Below are 17,378 nucleotides of genomic sequence, written 5' to 3'. Positions count from 1 at the left end.
GGATAGACGACCAACAACATTATTGTTTGTTATGTTGATGATGAGTTGATCATATGAATCTGGTAAACTCTGAAGTAGAAGCTCCGCACGTTCATTTTCCACTATGTTGAAATCAGCTGTTGAAAGCTGAGCAAATAGCGTATTCAGATTGTTGATGTGGTCCGTCACTGCTGTGGACTCACTCATTCGAAGAGTGTAGAGTTTCCTCTTTAAGAATATTCTGGTGTGAAGTGACTTGACCTCGTATAATTTTACGAGCGTGTCCCAAATCTCCTTTGCAGTTGTCTTCTCTGCTATGCTCGACAAAACTGAATCAGCCATTGCTAAGTGCAAATTGGCAACAGCATTGTCATCCATTTCTCTCCACTTTTCATCAGTAATATCTGATGGCCTGCCTTCAATTGCTTTAAGACAGTTGTCTTTTCTCAAAATTGCTCTTATCTTCAATTTCCACAGGGAAAAATTGTTCCCGTTGAACTTCTCTATCTCAAACTTTGCTGCCATAATTTCTTCTATTAAACCGACTTAAGTAACTTCCACTAGAATAGTACCGCCTACTGGAACAATGATAAAATCCAGTAACAAGAATAATTCTTTTCTGATGTGACTGATCAGACAATACTGCAGCCACAGAGCATATTAAGAATTTTCTCCGATACTATACCAATGTACACCACAGCGGAATAATAAACAACCTAGTGGCTCTGATACCACTGTTAGGTCCAGAGTAGGCTTAATAGTTACTCACAGCTAAAATAAGAGATGAGTAAAAAAGAGACAAGGGAGAAAATAACCACAGTAAAAATATTATTTACTGAAAGGGAGGAAATTACAACACTTCTCTCTCTATAACTTACTCCTTTGAATTAGGAGACTACTACTACCGAGAACAGATCTCAAGGTGTATAAGAGAGGAAGAGAGAAGAGAAGAAGATTTGGGATGAAAATTATGATTTTCAGCTTCCCTATTTATAGGAAAGTCCCAATGGCATTTTCGTAATTTCTCCTAAACTTTTAATATTATTTTATTATCATGTGAGACCCGCTTTTAATTTTAAATTAAAAGCCACCGAAAGTGGCTTGGCAGCTGTACCCAACATGATCTAGGCAATCATTGGATGAAACACACTAAGATATCATATTCATCCCCAACCTACAAATGCAACCCTTCTTAACTTGATATTTATGTTGTTGACAAACTGCACCACCAATGTCTCATTTCACTTTTCTAAGGCAGGGATTTAACTCTTTTTCAAAGTGTTCTCTGTTTCACTCACAATCACCAATTCACTTTTATAATTGGTTTTTTTCATAACACTTGGAATGGACAAATTACGATCACAAGCATTTTTGCAGATTTGAGGTAATATGTGTATGTTCCTGTGGGGCTTTTTGACCCTAATACATAAATGAGGTTGGCTTTAAACATATTATAAACGTAGGGTAATCAATAAGAGTGTTGTTGGTTAATGTAGCGACACCTATGTCCTGTAATTTTGCTTTTTTTAAAAATAGTTCAGAAGAAGTGGAGTTAGAGCTGAATGGGTCATGTAGGATTGAATTGTATTAGTGTCATTATATTCGATGAGAGATGAATTTTTTTTTTTAAATAATAGTGTTGCTACCTTCAATGAGAGACTAGCACAATGTTGATACAAGTGTTATTACATCTATTGGGAGATTAATACAATGTTTGAATTATGAAACTTAACGACAAGATAATTGATAAAATATTAAATCAAAACTAATAAAAAAATTATATATACTAATATATCCAACAACGATATTAAAAATAAAATTTAAAAATGTTTACTTTTTCAAATAGCTGTGAAAATAGGACTCTTAAAATAAATACAAAATATTATATTTAAATATATTGGTATTTATGCACAAATAAACAACACATTCTGCATTAAATTAAAAAAAAATGTCCAAAGTTGAATAGCGGAACTTCATCTTTTAAAAAAATAATAAAACAGAATGTCCAAAATATGGGTAAGCGACACATGAAAGACAATAAAAAAAATGATGCCCAACTTTAAATAAGGATATTTCAAGTTTAAAAAATAAAAAATAAAAATGGTGTTCAAATGTGGATAACGACACTTATATATATATATATATATATATATATATATATATATATATATATATATATATATATATATATATATATATATCCTCCAAGGTGAATACTGGGACTTGAATTAAAAAAGAAATTAAAATAATTTTTTTTATTAGAGGTAGCGACACTACTATAATCAAATATTATACTAGTCTTTCATTAGAAATAACAACACTAATGCAATTCAACACTATATATATATCAATCTCTGTTGAAGGTAGCGACATTATTATTTTAAAAAATAAAATTCTCAATTGTGGGTTATATTGACTCATCTAACTTTGGCTCCAGTCCTACTTCCTCTAAGCTATTTTCAAAAAAATAAATAAATTATGTGGTAGGAGTGATGCTATGTTGACTAGCGACATGTCCATTGATTATCCTATACTAGTAATATGTTCAAAAATAACTCTACTTAGTATATGTTCAAAAATAACTCTACTTATGTAATAAGTTTTCATATAGATCCCCTTTAAGTCAAAAAAATCTTTCTATAGATATTTTATTATTTTGGAAACTATTTCAATGTTTTCTTGCTTCATATCTAAACACGAGGTCGCATTATTTACATGTTTTGTAATGTAATACTTTTTTTTTGGGGCGGTAGAATATTAAATCTCCTATGGTTTAAGGTTGCTAAATAACGTATATAATTTAATAGTTGATAATAATTATTGTGTTCTACAATAGAACATCATATCTCGAAGTTAGATTATTTTTTTTGACAAGCAAAAATGACATTGAATTAAAGCACAGGATGTGCCGAAAACCCAACCATACAAGGAGAAAGTTGTATATGAGTTGATAACCATAATTTAAAACAACAACTAATACAAAAAATCCACCCACATGAAAGCATACAACGTAATAATAACTCAAATCATTCTTGCTATTTGATTCTTGTAAGTGTTAATGTGAATATGTGATTTAAAACTTCGACAACTCTTATCCCTTCAAAAGAGCTTGACAAATAGATATATGATAGCATCTTATAATAATTCTGCAAGCGATTCCTTTCTCTAAATAGATAGCTGCTCCACCTATCTAAAAACAATTTTACAGTCTCTTCTGCACAACAACTGCTACTTATCAAGAAACAGTTCACAGGATGCCAAAACTTTCTTAAAACCAGAATCCATAGTAACAAGAAATTATTTTAGACCAGACAAACAAGTCAGGTACATAAATAAGATTGTGAATGCTAATTTTGTGAATCACAGATGACTTTTTTGTTGTCAATCAGAGAATTGATTACATTGTGGTTGATCTAAAATGTTTATTAACTAAATTTTGGGTGATCCATTTCTTATTTGCTAAAACAAAGACCTATAGCAATGTAACTTACATGGTCCACCTTCTGAGATGTTACTACGGACAATAATGCAGTTTGAACCCATCTTAAGTAATTTACTTTAACAGATAAAAAAATATTGGACCTTTTATAAATGTTGGTTTGAATTTATGAGGTCAAATTCTTATTAAAAGCAACTAAAATTGTAATTGTGAAAAGGAATCAACAACCGCAAAATTTGGTGAATACTTTGGCAGTAAAAAGAAGGAAGTTTGTACATGAATAGAACATGGACATCATGTATTCGGATTTAAACTTTTTAAAATCTTCATAAGTAGCAAAACAACAAGAGAAAAAAAGAATTCAGTCACATGATTCGTATCTCTTTAAATTCTCGTTAATGTACTATATTCCAATTTACTTTGTGTTTTTTATTTCATTTCAAAAAACTGTTTTTTAACATAATATATTTCGAATCAACTGTCGCTACTATTATTTGTTTCTCTATCTATAATACAATTTTTTGGTTATTATAATTCCATTTACCTTATCCTTGATAATAAATGCGGTTAATTACCGATAATAGTGATCTCAATATTTTTAGAGAGATGTTTCCTGCTTCTTTCATTCTATTTTATTTGGCGTTGTAATAAAAAAATTCATTATGTTACAATATCAATAAGATTTTAAATGTATTTTTTTCTATTATATTCTTTATTATTTATTGTCAAGTGAAAAAAATGTAAATAAAAAAAGTACGAAAATAAAAAATTTACAATCATTTTTAATAAAATTTAAAATAAAAATATGAAGGAGGAAGGAAGTATATATTGGAATGTTCAAATAGTCAGTTATACATGGCAATGATTAATTTGTTGTGCGAATTGGGTTAATGGGCTGGCCAAGTGGGCTATCAAGGTGCTGGATCAAGGTCCAGAACACTATGCGATGGTACAAAGTTATTTTTGCTTTTTGACTCACTCTGTCCTCAAGAGTTGCTCTTAGAAGAGTTTTATGAAAAAATAAAACTCAGTACTGTCTATTTTCATGTCATTTGTAATAGAAGTAGTGGTGTAGCTGGCTTGGAAGTTTTAGTCCCAAATATTTTCCATATAAATCAAAGAACAGAGATTCATTTCTTATATACATGCATGGAACCAGTCAAGACTCAAAAGCTATACAGTCAATTGATCACCCAAAGATAGCATCTTATTGCATGTCACACATGACGACATCAATTGAAGATATTTCAATCAAAATTAGAATTTTATCAAGATAACCTATGTAATAAAAGATGATATTAGTGATTAATACTATTTATCGAGATAAAACTTTAATTTGAACAAAATATAACTTTAACTCAGGATTGCACCTAAGTTTTGTTCTAAGCTAAAAGCAAGTGATGGAACGGTAGTAAAAGGAGACTTTTGTTAGGCTTGCAAAAGTCTTGTAAGATGCTCCTGGTCAATGTCATTGATGTCTACAGAATCCATCAGTTCTGCTAGCCTTTTACCAAGGTCTTCCACCTCTTTCTGTAGCCTATTGATGTGAGAGCAAGTTTCCTTGATGATCTTCATCAGGCTCATTGATGCCTGTAACAAAACACACACAAACTAAATTTGGATCACTATGAATGCAGTAGGACTATATTGACACAATGAAGTTGTTTTAATAGTAAAGCATTACAATTGCAAGTTGTCACCACTATCACCTTTGGTTTTCACTTGTCAGGTTACATTAAGGGCTTGGAATTGGATATGGACTATATTGTAAACAATGTTATAATGCTGAGAATAGGAAAAGGAATAAACCATCAATTTAGTACCACAATTATCACTCTCTTTCCTATTTACTTCGTAAAATAATAAAATTATATAAGGAATCTTTTCTTAATTGAATATTCATCGATTTAGTCCCTAAGTTGGTATATTTCACTAACATTCAGGGACCAATTTGATCATTGAAGGACTACTTATTATTATGATTTTTAATGCTTGACGAATTACTTCTATGATTTTCTTACTTTTAAGGACCATTTGGAGAGAGGATAATACTTTTGGGATGAAATAGAGGCTTTCTCATAGGGAAAGATAAAGTTCAAAACATGAAACATTTACAAGTTTGTCATACCCTTGAGTTGCTTGTTTGGTTTAGTTGCGGCAACAGTGCTTGTAGCCTCAACATCAGATCATTAATCTCACTCTCTGTGAACCTTAAAGTTCTGGAGCTTCTCTGTCTAGACATGCTGAAAGTTGTTTGCACTTGTGCAATTGTGCTCACTTTGGCCTTTGCTTCTAGTGTGATGTGAGAATTTGTATCAAGGAAACTGAAATATTAACTTATGCTTTAAATGTTGGATGAGGGAAGGGAAGAGACAGTTTTTATATTAACAATCTACCAAGTTTGTTGTTGGCACTGAATGAACAGTGAAAGTTAGACGACTACAGATAAAATCAATTAAATTGAGTTGTTTTGTGTTAGGGCCCATTCATCACACAATTAACATTACATGGCCCACGATTACAGTACTTTTCAGATCCATTGCCTAATATAATTCTTATAGTATAACACCATGATGACTCATGAGCTTAACTTATTTCTGAGATACATGTATCCTTAAGGACATCCTTAATATTTTTAGGACTGGATTCCACATCATATGACATCTTTTTGTTTGTTTTTGTGAGAAAATTAAGGTTGGCAAAACATTGCATTCACTGTGTCACTCATTGCTTGCGCAATATTCCTTTTGTTAAGTCCTCATGCTCGTTGGTTTCAATCCTGCCGTAACGTACAATGTTCTCTTGCCTATATATAGAGCATTTGTTAGTTAGGTCATCAAAATCTGACCCAATCTAAACTGTAAAAGCACAGTAGATTCATATTAAAGGACGATTGAACAACAATGGCCAAATTTTGTTGTGTTGGTTAATAATAATATTGCAACATTGCATAAATAACGGCCGCAATGAAAGTGAATCTCCCAATCAACACGTAATCTTCTATTTTATTTTATTTTACTATTTTTATAAAAAAGGTATAACTTTTTTTTATTAGATCCGTTCAATATAAATAAAGTAATACTTTCGATCATAATTTCATATTAAAAGTAAGAATTTAATTAAGGCCTTAATTAAGAAAGATAAGTATCGAAAGTAATCTTTCGATTTTAAGTTAGAGTTATATGTGTCTTAGATATAAAGTTATATACCACCTTATCATTATATAGTTGTTTACGATGGAATTTTTTTAGGGATTCTTTATATTCGAACTAGCACGAAATGGTTTCAATTTAGGTATTCTTACAATATTCATGTTATTAAGAATGGAAGTAGACGAGACGAATCAATTACAGAAGTTGGTTTCCAAATCTTCGTTAATTATAATTAAACAATAATTTGCATGCATGTAAATACTTAAGCGCACAGTGTAACTAAAACATACATTAGCAATACAAATCATCGTTCAATTTGCATAATGATCACGTTTATAATTAAAATGTTGAAGCATAGTAATCAAAGTACAATTACACAATTACACTACGTGATTAAGAAGAAAACTACACTAATCCTACTCCTAAAAGAAGCAAAGAAACGTGGCCAAGACATGGTCATACCCAGAAGCAGTTCCGTGCACGAAAGTCATATGCGCAGGCAGTGAGTGCTTGAGAGAGAGTTTCAAGTATGATTTTTCCGACCCCTGTGAAGGTGTATGCTTCTCATATTTATAGAGTTCGATGAAGAGTAGTTAATTTCGCGAGAATCCATCGTGGGTGTCTATAACCGTTGCCCACTACATTACTTACGTGGGTTTAAAATGTAACTTCCTTTAACCGTTCTCCCCACGTGTTTTATTTCCTCAATCCGCACTTTAATAACTACCTTGGTGCAACCATAAGAACCTCCGATAACTTCTCTATTTCTTCAAGCATATCATTGTTCTACTCGAAACAATTCCTTTTCGATCTCGAACATCTGTTACTGGTAGGTGTCTTGACTTTATATTGTTTTCGAGGAATCTCATGCAATATTTTGACTCATGTGATTTTCGAGTAGGCCTAACAAATGCCCCCTAGGAATTCAATCTTGGTGAGCATACTCATACTGCGATGAGAGAGATTTGAATTCCTATCGAGAATCATTTTTCGATTCCTCATCGAATTGCTTAAATAGTGAGCCTTTAAATTTCTTCGATGAAAACCTACTCTGATCCGTATTTAATGCAAATGACCGTTTGATGGGACATTGATTGTCTTGACGGCGCGTGCTCACACTACTCCATAAATTTGTCTTTGAGAAAAACGTTTTGGCGGCTGTTATGAATATTCAAATTAAAATTTGAATTAATTTGGTAAGCCCGTTTCACCTCAGGCCCATCAATGCGTTAAAACTCTCTTTTTACCCTAAAGTAAAACCACTTTCACCATTTTGTTCCTTTCTTCCTTCACGCCCAAGCTTTCCTGTTCTTGCGCCCAAACTTTCTTGCTCAGTGCTTCCTTGTTTACTCGTTGCTCTCCTTGCTTTGGTTCTTGATCTTCTCTTCCAACCATTTTTTCTCTCTTTACCTTTGCTTGACATGGCTTCTTCTGCTGCATCAACCTCTGCTGCCGTAGCATCAGCAGTTTCTCCCGTCACGGCCTCTGCATCATCTCCTACCATGACCTCTGCATTGTCTCCTATAATGGCCACTTCCACCTCTACTCAGACTGCTCCTTTATTGATGGCCAATGCCCAAGTCTGCACTGTCAAAGACGGAGATGATACCTTCGTCCCCATTTCGGGCATGGAAGAGGCAAGCCTCAAAATTTTTCAATCCCAGGTACTTCTTCCCTTCTCTCTTGAGAATGGTAGCATCCATGCTTTCTTAGGGCCGTTTGCTGGTCAAAACAAGAAAAAGTTTGGTAATACTTTACTGCCTGAGGACTCTTCTACCTTCCCTTTCATTCATTCTGCTGAGATTGATTTGTCGTTATTTGGAGATACTACCAAGATCTTTAGGGCTTTTCCTCCTACCAAGGATAGGCACTTAGCATGGTTAACTCGTGTAGAAAATTCGATGCACTCTAAGTGGGTAGAAACTGGTATTTCTGAATTTATTCAATTGGCTAAGTTTGATTTACATTTCTTCGACCCCCAAATGCTTTTGTCTGCTATATTCTTTTGGAATAGAGAAACTCGAGCCTTTGAATTTCCTTGTGGTTTCGTATGTCCTACCTTGCTCGATATTGCTGCTATTACGGGCTTAGCGCCTATTGGAGATAGGTTTTATCCCGATCTTTTCGAGGAAGAAATTTCAATTAAGGAAACCTCGATATCTTGGGATAAGAAAACCTACTTGGCCTTTATCACTGCTCACATGGGACAAATGAATACTCCTGTCTCGACTTCAGAACACATTGCTTTCTTGATGTATTGGCTTTCTGCTCTCTCTAGGTTCCTAAATATTACTACACTTTGGCTCAGGCTTTACATTTGGGAAAGAAAATCTGTTTAAGTAAACTTCTGTTAGCCTCCCTCTATACCTGTCTCGATGAAGCATCGAAAAGTCTTTTTCGTGAATCAGGCCCTCGTAATCTCTCCGGACCTTTATGGTTACTTCAATTATGTCTCAATGCAATTTTCGAGAAGAAACTTTCTTTGACCTCCTCTTTTACTCCAATCCGTGAACTCGAGGGAGCCCGTTTGACTACACTAACCCCTCGGAAGCGTTCGGTCAACAATTTTGTGAAATATATTGACGCTATTCTTAGTTTTATTGAATTCAGTGAAGATTTAGCCCCTTTCATTCGTACTACCTTGACGGGCCTGCCTTGGCTTCGACAAAACAACCAAGTTGGAAGTATATCTCCTGATTTAACTAAGATGTGGTTTGGGTTCCTATCTTGGGATGTCATTATTTCAAGAATGAGGCAAAAAGATGTTAGGATTTATCCTTATCAACCTCAGCTTTTTGCTAGACAATTTGGTTTCTGCCAGATGAAACCTCTTCCCCTTCGACGTGAGGAGAGTATTGATGCTGATATCTGTGTCGAAAAGGGGGACTATAAGGAAGTTTTGGATTTCATTTTACGTCCCGACAAAGAACTTAAACTCACCCCATGCAATTTCTCTCCCTCTTTCTTAGTTTCAAAGTGCTATCTTCGATGGTGGTGTCAATATTATGTAGATAAAATTGTCGACTTTGATAATTTTTTGAAGAAGCTAATCAATTCTCCTCTTTCTTCGCAGGGCCCGAAACAATCAGGCACTTTCAAGAACCAAACTATTATTTATCAATTCGAGCAATTTTTTAAGGTTTGTTATCGACCTGACAACATTGGTCGAACCATCTTTGACGCGTCTGTCTCTTTATCGAAAATGGTACAAAGGAACATCCGCTCGAAAAAGGTAATTAATCCTCGAGGCAAAACTGATTTCGAAAATTTTTGTCCAAAACATATATCTCCTCTTCCAAATGCTCTTTTTGGTTTAGTCAAACATTTATCTCGCCCTTCTTGGGTAAAGACACTCGACCCACTTTACCTTGAGCATAAAGAGATTCCTGTAAAGAATCGAGTTACTTATGCGAGATGTTCCGTGTACGATTTTCCTCGAAGAAGATGGTGGCCATTGTGTTGGGTCGATAATACCAATCCTCCTCCTGGTAAATGACTATAACTAAGAAAATTTCTCGAATTTCCTTTCGTACTTATCTCATCCTTTGTTTATGCTATATATATTATACAGCTGCTATCCCTCAACGTGTTCCTCAACATATTGAGAAGACTCCCAATTGGGAAAGTGACGATGAAGATGACCAAGGATCTTCACTGAAGGGTCGAAAAAAAAAGACTGCTTCTGACAAGGTCTCACTCCGCTCCAAGGTACAATTCTTTTCGATCTAACCTTCCAGTTGCATTTCTGGATTTACACCACGCCTCTGATTCCTTCTATTTTCAGAGTCTTGAGACCTCGAAAAAACAGAAAATGGACTCGAGCAACACCAAGACAGTGAGTAAACCGTACTTGCCTTATATTCTCTTACTCCTTATTTCGAGTCTCGACCATAAGGATTGTTCTTCTATTTACAGGTTTTGACCATGAAAAAGCAGGATAAAGGGAAGGGGAAGTTAATGATTCCTCTTTCTAAGAAAACTCAAAAGCCTCCTGCCGAGAAACTGCTCAAGGATGCAATGAAATCAATCCCCAAGGTATTTTCGTTTTTGATTTCGATCGAGTTTTCATGTTTCTTCGACTTTTCTAAGATCCTTACTTATCATAGGATGTCGAGATCATCCAGATTGACTCCTCTCACGAAATGTCCAAAGATATTCCTCCTACCGGGGAATCTCAACAGGTTCATATTTACTCTGCCTTTATTTTTCTATATCTTTCCTTAGTCTTTTTCTTCTAATCTTATCACTTGTTTGCAGTTGGCAACTCCTCAACTCAATGTTGCTGAGATGGCCTCGATAATGGCCTCGATAAAGATTCCCCCTCAAGTTGATGAGGATAAGATTCCCTCCTCAGAGCCTGTGGTGAATATGGAAACTTCACACCAATCCTCTCACGATGAAACGCCTTCCTTCGAGCTTAAGCCTCCTTTCAGTCCAAATAAAGGTATATTCTTATCGTCATTCATAAAGGACTATGTTTCCTATATTATTTCTTATATTTTTCTTTTTTCTATGCAGACTCAATTGAGTCTCTAAAGCCTTTTACTCCGTCTCCTTTGACCCAAGGTGGTGTCAAATCTGCCCAAGGAGGTGTCGAGTCTTCAATGCCACTGTTGTCTTCGATCCCGCCTACAGATCTGGATTTAATAAGTTTCTTCAATGAAGATGATGACGACGAGGTCAACAATATTTTCGATGTTCTCGAAAATTGGACCAGTGGCACCTCCATTTCAGAGAAGGTTCTTGAACTAGTTTCTCAACCACCTCTCACTTTTCAACCTCTGCTAGAATCCTTCCGGTCGAAGGCATATGTAGAAGATCTCGACCAAGCCTTCCTTCTCCTAGATTTCAAAATTGAGGTTCAACAGATGATTGATGACTTGCTATCCTACCCGAACCTTCCTCCTGAGATTCACGTCGAACTTCAAGAGTTTATCAAGCCGTTCACCCTTGCTTGGGATCTTCGGTCGAAATGGTCCACCTCATTCCAAGAGGTAGCTCAAATCGAAGTCGAGAGTGAGGGAGATCGTACCAAGCTTGAGAGTCTTCTACAGGAACTAATTTCTATTAGAAGATCTACCGAAGAGATGATTCATGCTCTGAAGAAATTATAACAAGAGGAGGTAGACTGCACAACATCAATCGAGGCCCTGCAACACGAGCTGAATAACCTCCGCTCGAAACAAGCTACTCTGAAGGCGCAAAGCCAAGAGGTTATTCAGCGTCAGAAAAACCTCAAAGAAGAAGGCAAGGTGATTTCTTCCAGACTTGCAAAGACCCTTGAGCAAAAGAAACACCTGGAGGTCCAATGTGATTCTCACAAACAGAGCTTGGATGAGGCTTATCAAGCTTATAGAGATTTTAAGTCTAAGTTTTGCAACAATTAAATTCTTGAACCCTGCTTTTAATTTCCTTATGTTTATGCTGGATATTTGACTTAATGATCTGACCTTTTATAAAAATATTTCAAGTATTTCCCATTAATCACTTTACTTGCTGCATTCGAATTTATTTCTTTAATCACGTATGCATTTTTCGAATATACTTGCTCGATTATAAAGGGTCCTTCCCAATTATACGACCACTTGCCTAAATGTCGAGATTTCTGATCCATGGGAAGAATCACTTTTAACACTAAGTCTCCAACTCGAAAACTCCGCGCTTTGACTTTCTTTATATGTTTTCTCGATTTTTTCCTTTTGTTGAACCATATTTTGTACTGCCAACAACCTCTCTTCCTCCAAAAATATTAACTCGTCATACATTAAATTCCAATAATCCTCTATAGGCAAATCATTCTATTTCTGTATGTGAATTGATTGCAAATTAATATCTATAGGAAGAATAGCCTCGTGCCCATACACCAGCTTATATGAAGTAGTTTTTGTAGCATCTCTTGGTGAATTCCTGTAAGCCCATAACACTTAAACAAGAGTTTCGTGCCAATTTCGAGGCTTGCTCGAGATATGCTTCTTAACTAAACTAATAATGAGTTTATTAGCAGCCTCTACTTGTCCATTTGCTTGTGCATAGTATGGTGTTGAAGTCACCAAATGATTCCTCTCGATTGAGCATATTGAGTGACTTTTCGACCCGTAAAAATTGTGCCTTGATCAGTAGTAATTGTTTGGGGAATTCTAAACCTTGTTATAATATGATCTTCGACAAAGTCAATTATGTCTTTTTGTTCAACCTCCTTCAAAGGAATTGCCTCAACCCATTTTGTGAAATAATCTATGGCAACTAATATATATTTATGATTTTTTGAAGAGGGTGGATGAATTTGCCCTATTATATCAATTGCCCAGCCTCGAAATGGCCAAGGTTTAATGTAACTCGCTTGCTGGTACCCTTTGTATTGGTCCATGCCTTTGACATTCCTCACAGCTTTTCGCGAATTCGATGCAATCTTTAATCATGGTTGGCCAATAGAAACCTTTTCTCGACAAGGTCCACCTCATCTTTTCACCCGCTTGATGTGCTCCACAGATACCCTCATGTACTTCTGCCATAGCTATATAACTTTCATGATTTTCGAGGCATTTGAACAAATATCCGTCGAAGCCTCTTTTGTATAATTCATTATTTAGCAAGACATAATTGAGTGCTTGGAGTTTAATTTTTCTTTCGACTTTCAAATTTGGATTTTGCAAGTATTCGACCAATTCTTTTCTCCAATCTTGCTGCTGACTTGACGAGCTGATATTTAAACTCTCTAGATGACATAATTCATTTTCTGTATGAATTAATAATTCGAGGCATCCCTTACTCACTTTGTAACCTGATGCTACCTGAGCCAACTCATTTGCAATTGTATTTGCGTACCGAGAAAAATGTTGTAATTCAACTTCATCAAATGTATTTAGTAACTGAACAGCTCGAGTTTTGAATCCAATTAATTTTTCATTCAAACATTTATATTCTTGAGTTAGCTGTTTAATGACGAGTTGTGAATCTCCTCGAATTACCACATTCTTAGCACCAAACTCTTTAAGAATCTCGAGTCCAGTTATGAGTGCCTGATACTCAGTTTCATTATTCGAGTATCCTTTGTTTGTTTTTAATGACAACTTAGTTGGAATTCCTTCAGGAGAAATGATTAACAAACCTACCCCGATGCCTAGCTCATGTTTCGAACCATCGAAAAATAATTCCCAAGGTTTGATGGTTAAATAAATGATCTCTTCAATTAGTTTCGAATGATTCACGAGAAAATCTGCAATTACTTGTCCCTTTGTGGCTTTTAAAGGCTCGAAAGTTAATGAATATTCAGTTAACGCAAGTTCCCATTTACCAACTCGAGAATGTAAGACAGGTTTACACAACATATACTTAATAACATTACTTCGACAAAATATTACAACATCACAGGGCCTAAGATAATACTTCAACTTTGTACAAGCAACATAAACACTTAAACATAATTTCTCTAAAGGAGTATATCTATTTTCAGCTCCTACTAACATTCGACTTAAATAATATATGACTCTTTCGATGCCATTATCATCATCTTGCGCCAGCATGCCCGCAATAGTCGAATCGCTAGCCGAAATGTACAACTTCAGTTGTTTTCCTTTAGAAGGTGATGCAAGCATTGGAGGATGAGTCAAATACACTTTGATTTCATCGAACGCTTTCTGGTGCTCTTTATCCCATCAAAATTCTTCCTCCTTTTTTAGATGTAATAGAGGAGAAAATACTTTAGTTTTACCAGATAAATTCGATATAAATCTTTTGAGAAAATTTACTTTACCTAGGAGAGATTGGAGTTCTTTCTTGTTCGATGGAGGTTTAGTTTCCATGATAGCTCTAGTCTTGTTTTTATCCACTTCGATCCCTTTCTGGTGTATGACAAATCCCAGAAACTCTCCTGCTGTGACACCAAAAGCACATTTAAGTGGATTCATTTTTAAACCATGTTTCCTCATTCTCTCGAAAGATAATTTTAAATGGCATAAGTGATCCTCTTTTCATTTCGATCCAACAATAATATCATCAATGTGTACTTGTACAAACTTACCAATTAAATCATGGAATATTAGATTCATTGCCCTCTGATAAGTAGCACCTGCGTTTTTCAGTCCAAATGGCATCATCACCCATTCGTACACGCCTAAAGCACCTGGACATCGAAAAGAAGTTTTCGATACGTCATTAGCTGCAATATAAATTTGGTTATATCCAGAGTAACCATCAAGTAAACTCATAATTTCATTACCTGCAGCAGCATCTATCATATTCTCAGCAATAGGCATAGGATACTCATCCTTAGGAGTTGCTGTGTTGAGATCTCGAAAATCAATGCACACCCTGAGTTTTCCATTCTTTTTCATAATAGGCACGATGTTCGATATCCATTCAGCATATCTTGAGGTTCTGATGAACTTTGCTTTCAATAACCTCTCGATTTCTTCTTTTATCTTTTCGATTACTTCAGGAGCGAACTTTCGAGGACTTTGTTTAACAGGTTTCTTTCCGGGAATTATAGGTAGTCTATGCTCTACCAATCCTCGATCCAATCCCGGCATTTCATCGTAATCCCATGCAAAGCAGTTATTATATTCATGCAATACTCGAATTAATTCCTCCTTCAGCTTTCCTTGCAAGAGTTTGCTAACATAAGTAACTTTCCTATTTTCGACAATTCCCAAATTAATTTCTTCGAGTGGGTCTTGAGATTCTAGCTTATGTTCTTCATTGGTTGCCCTTTCGAATCCCAATGGCGAATCATCGAAAATACAATCTAACTTGAGCTCTGACTCTTGCTCTTTATCTTCTTTTGAAGTCTCAACCTCTTGGTCCATTCTGTCTTTTTCTATTTTTTGATTTTCTTTTTTCTTTGTGACCTCTTGGTCCCTTCGATTTTTCTTTATTTTTTCTTTTCCTTCCTCAACTTCGCGGTCCATTTGATCTTTCTCTGTTTTTTGTTTTTCTTATTCTTCGGCCAAAAAGGCCATACTACTTTCATCATTAGGCTTGTTTGACACTACCTCATTGTCTCGACATCCCTCGGCCATGTTGGCCGTTCGATCGGCGACGTAGGCCGACATTCGAGCTAAAAAGCTCGAATAAGGATCTTGATCCTTCATTCCTCTAGTGGAGCCAAATCTTTCTCGGCTCGAATCACGAAACCTCTCTTCACATCCCAGCAAAATATTTTCTTAACACCTTCTTCTTCATCCATAACACCAGCATTGTGGCCATCGAAAGGCCTTGTTTTTGCAAATGCAGTTAATTGTTGATCTGCGAAGTACATGCCTACCTCATATTCTTTCTGATCTGCATTGAGCACTTCCAAACCTTCATCATCATTCCAAAAGAAAATCTTTTGGTGAACAGTTGAAGGGACAGCTCCTATCCCATGAATCCATTCACGTCCTAACAAGACATTAAAATTTTCCTTCGATGGGGTTACTATGAACATAGTAGTTCTTTTCACGCTTCCAATCTGAACATCGAGCAAAATCATGCCCTCAGGGTGTGATGACTTTCCTGCGTAATCTAAGATAAGTATGTTATGGGGCTTTAAATCAGTCGTGGACTTCCCAAACTTTTTCAGCATAGTCTTCGAAAGTATGTTCACAGCTGCACCTCCATCGACCAGAACCTTATTTACCTCATGCCCTTCGATCATCAAAGTTAGCAGCAAAGGCTTAAGGTGGCCTTTCATCTCTTCAGTGGGAGAATCAAACACAGCTGAGTTAAATTTGGGAATAACCCTCGAAATTTGATTGACCTAGACAATCTTAGACTCATAATTGGGATCATCGAAAAAATCTTCTCGATGGATATCCTCCTGCTCATTCACAGATTTCATAGCTCCAACATACTCAGAAGGCAGAATTGACACTATCCAACAAATATCCTCCAGAGAGTCATTGAAGCCACTCTCAAAACAGTCAGTTATCAGATCCTCATCATCCTCCATGAATTTATGAGACGACTCACCCTTTTGTGGTACTGGGATCGAAAAATGGGTCCCTCTGAAACCTTCAAAGGTAGCTTTCCTCATTCTTTGTTGCCTTCTCCACTGGGTTTTGGTCAAGTTATTGAAGGGCTGTCGAAAACCACGCCCATAACTTCCAGCCGAGAATTTGCCAGGTCCTGCAGATACATTCGAGAACTTTCCAGGAATTCCTTGGAATGTAGGCCCGGCATAATTCATCACTTGTTTTCCTCGACCCATTCCAATCATCTGTCTCGGTGGGGCATTCCATTTACCCACTGGGACATTGGCGCTCGGCACAAAAGTATTGCCAAACTTTGACGAGTTGTGCATTTCCATCTTACCCATAGGAGCATTATACTGAGGCATATGTACCTGCCTCATGGTTAACCCAACATTCGACCCAATGTTAGGCTTAGGCTTCTCTCGAAGTTTCTCAGCTTTGTAGCTCTTCATGATTTCTGACTCCTCGAAAGCCTTAGCAGCAGCTCTGTCGAATACAGCACTGCATCGAGGACACAACATAACCTCCCTATCAGCCTCCTTTTTCTTTGACAGAAACTCAACCAAATTATCTCCCTCTTTTGGATAGATAGGTTCTTCTTCCTTAGCAAAGTCATCCATCAACTCTTCGAGTTTTTCGTCAGAAATAGGCTCAATGTTTTCATCATCCTCAATATTAACTTCAACCATATTGATTCCTATCGAGACTGGTTCCACATATCCAGTGTGAGCGGCAAATGGATCAGTGTCCACTTTCATGTCCTTTTCCTCGAAAGCTAGGCGACCATCAATGATCGCTTTCTCGATCATATCCCTGAAACGCACACAGTTATTAGTCCAATGACCATACATGTTATGG

The sequence above is a fragment of the Cajanus cajan genome, chromosome 6 (genome assembly GCF_000230855.2).
Source record: "Cajanus cajan strain Asha chromosome 6, NIPB_CcT2T_4, whole genome shotgun sequence".
In the NCBI taxonomy this organism is placed as follows: Eukaryota; Viridiplantae; Streptophyta; class Magnoliopsida; order Fabales; family Fabaceae; genus Cajanus; species Cajanus cajan.
Note: the sequence above shows the minus strand (reverse complement) of the source record.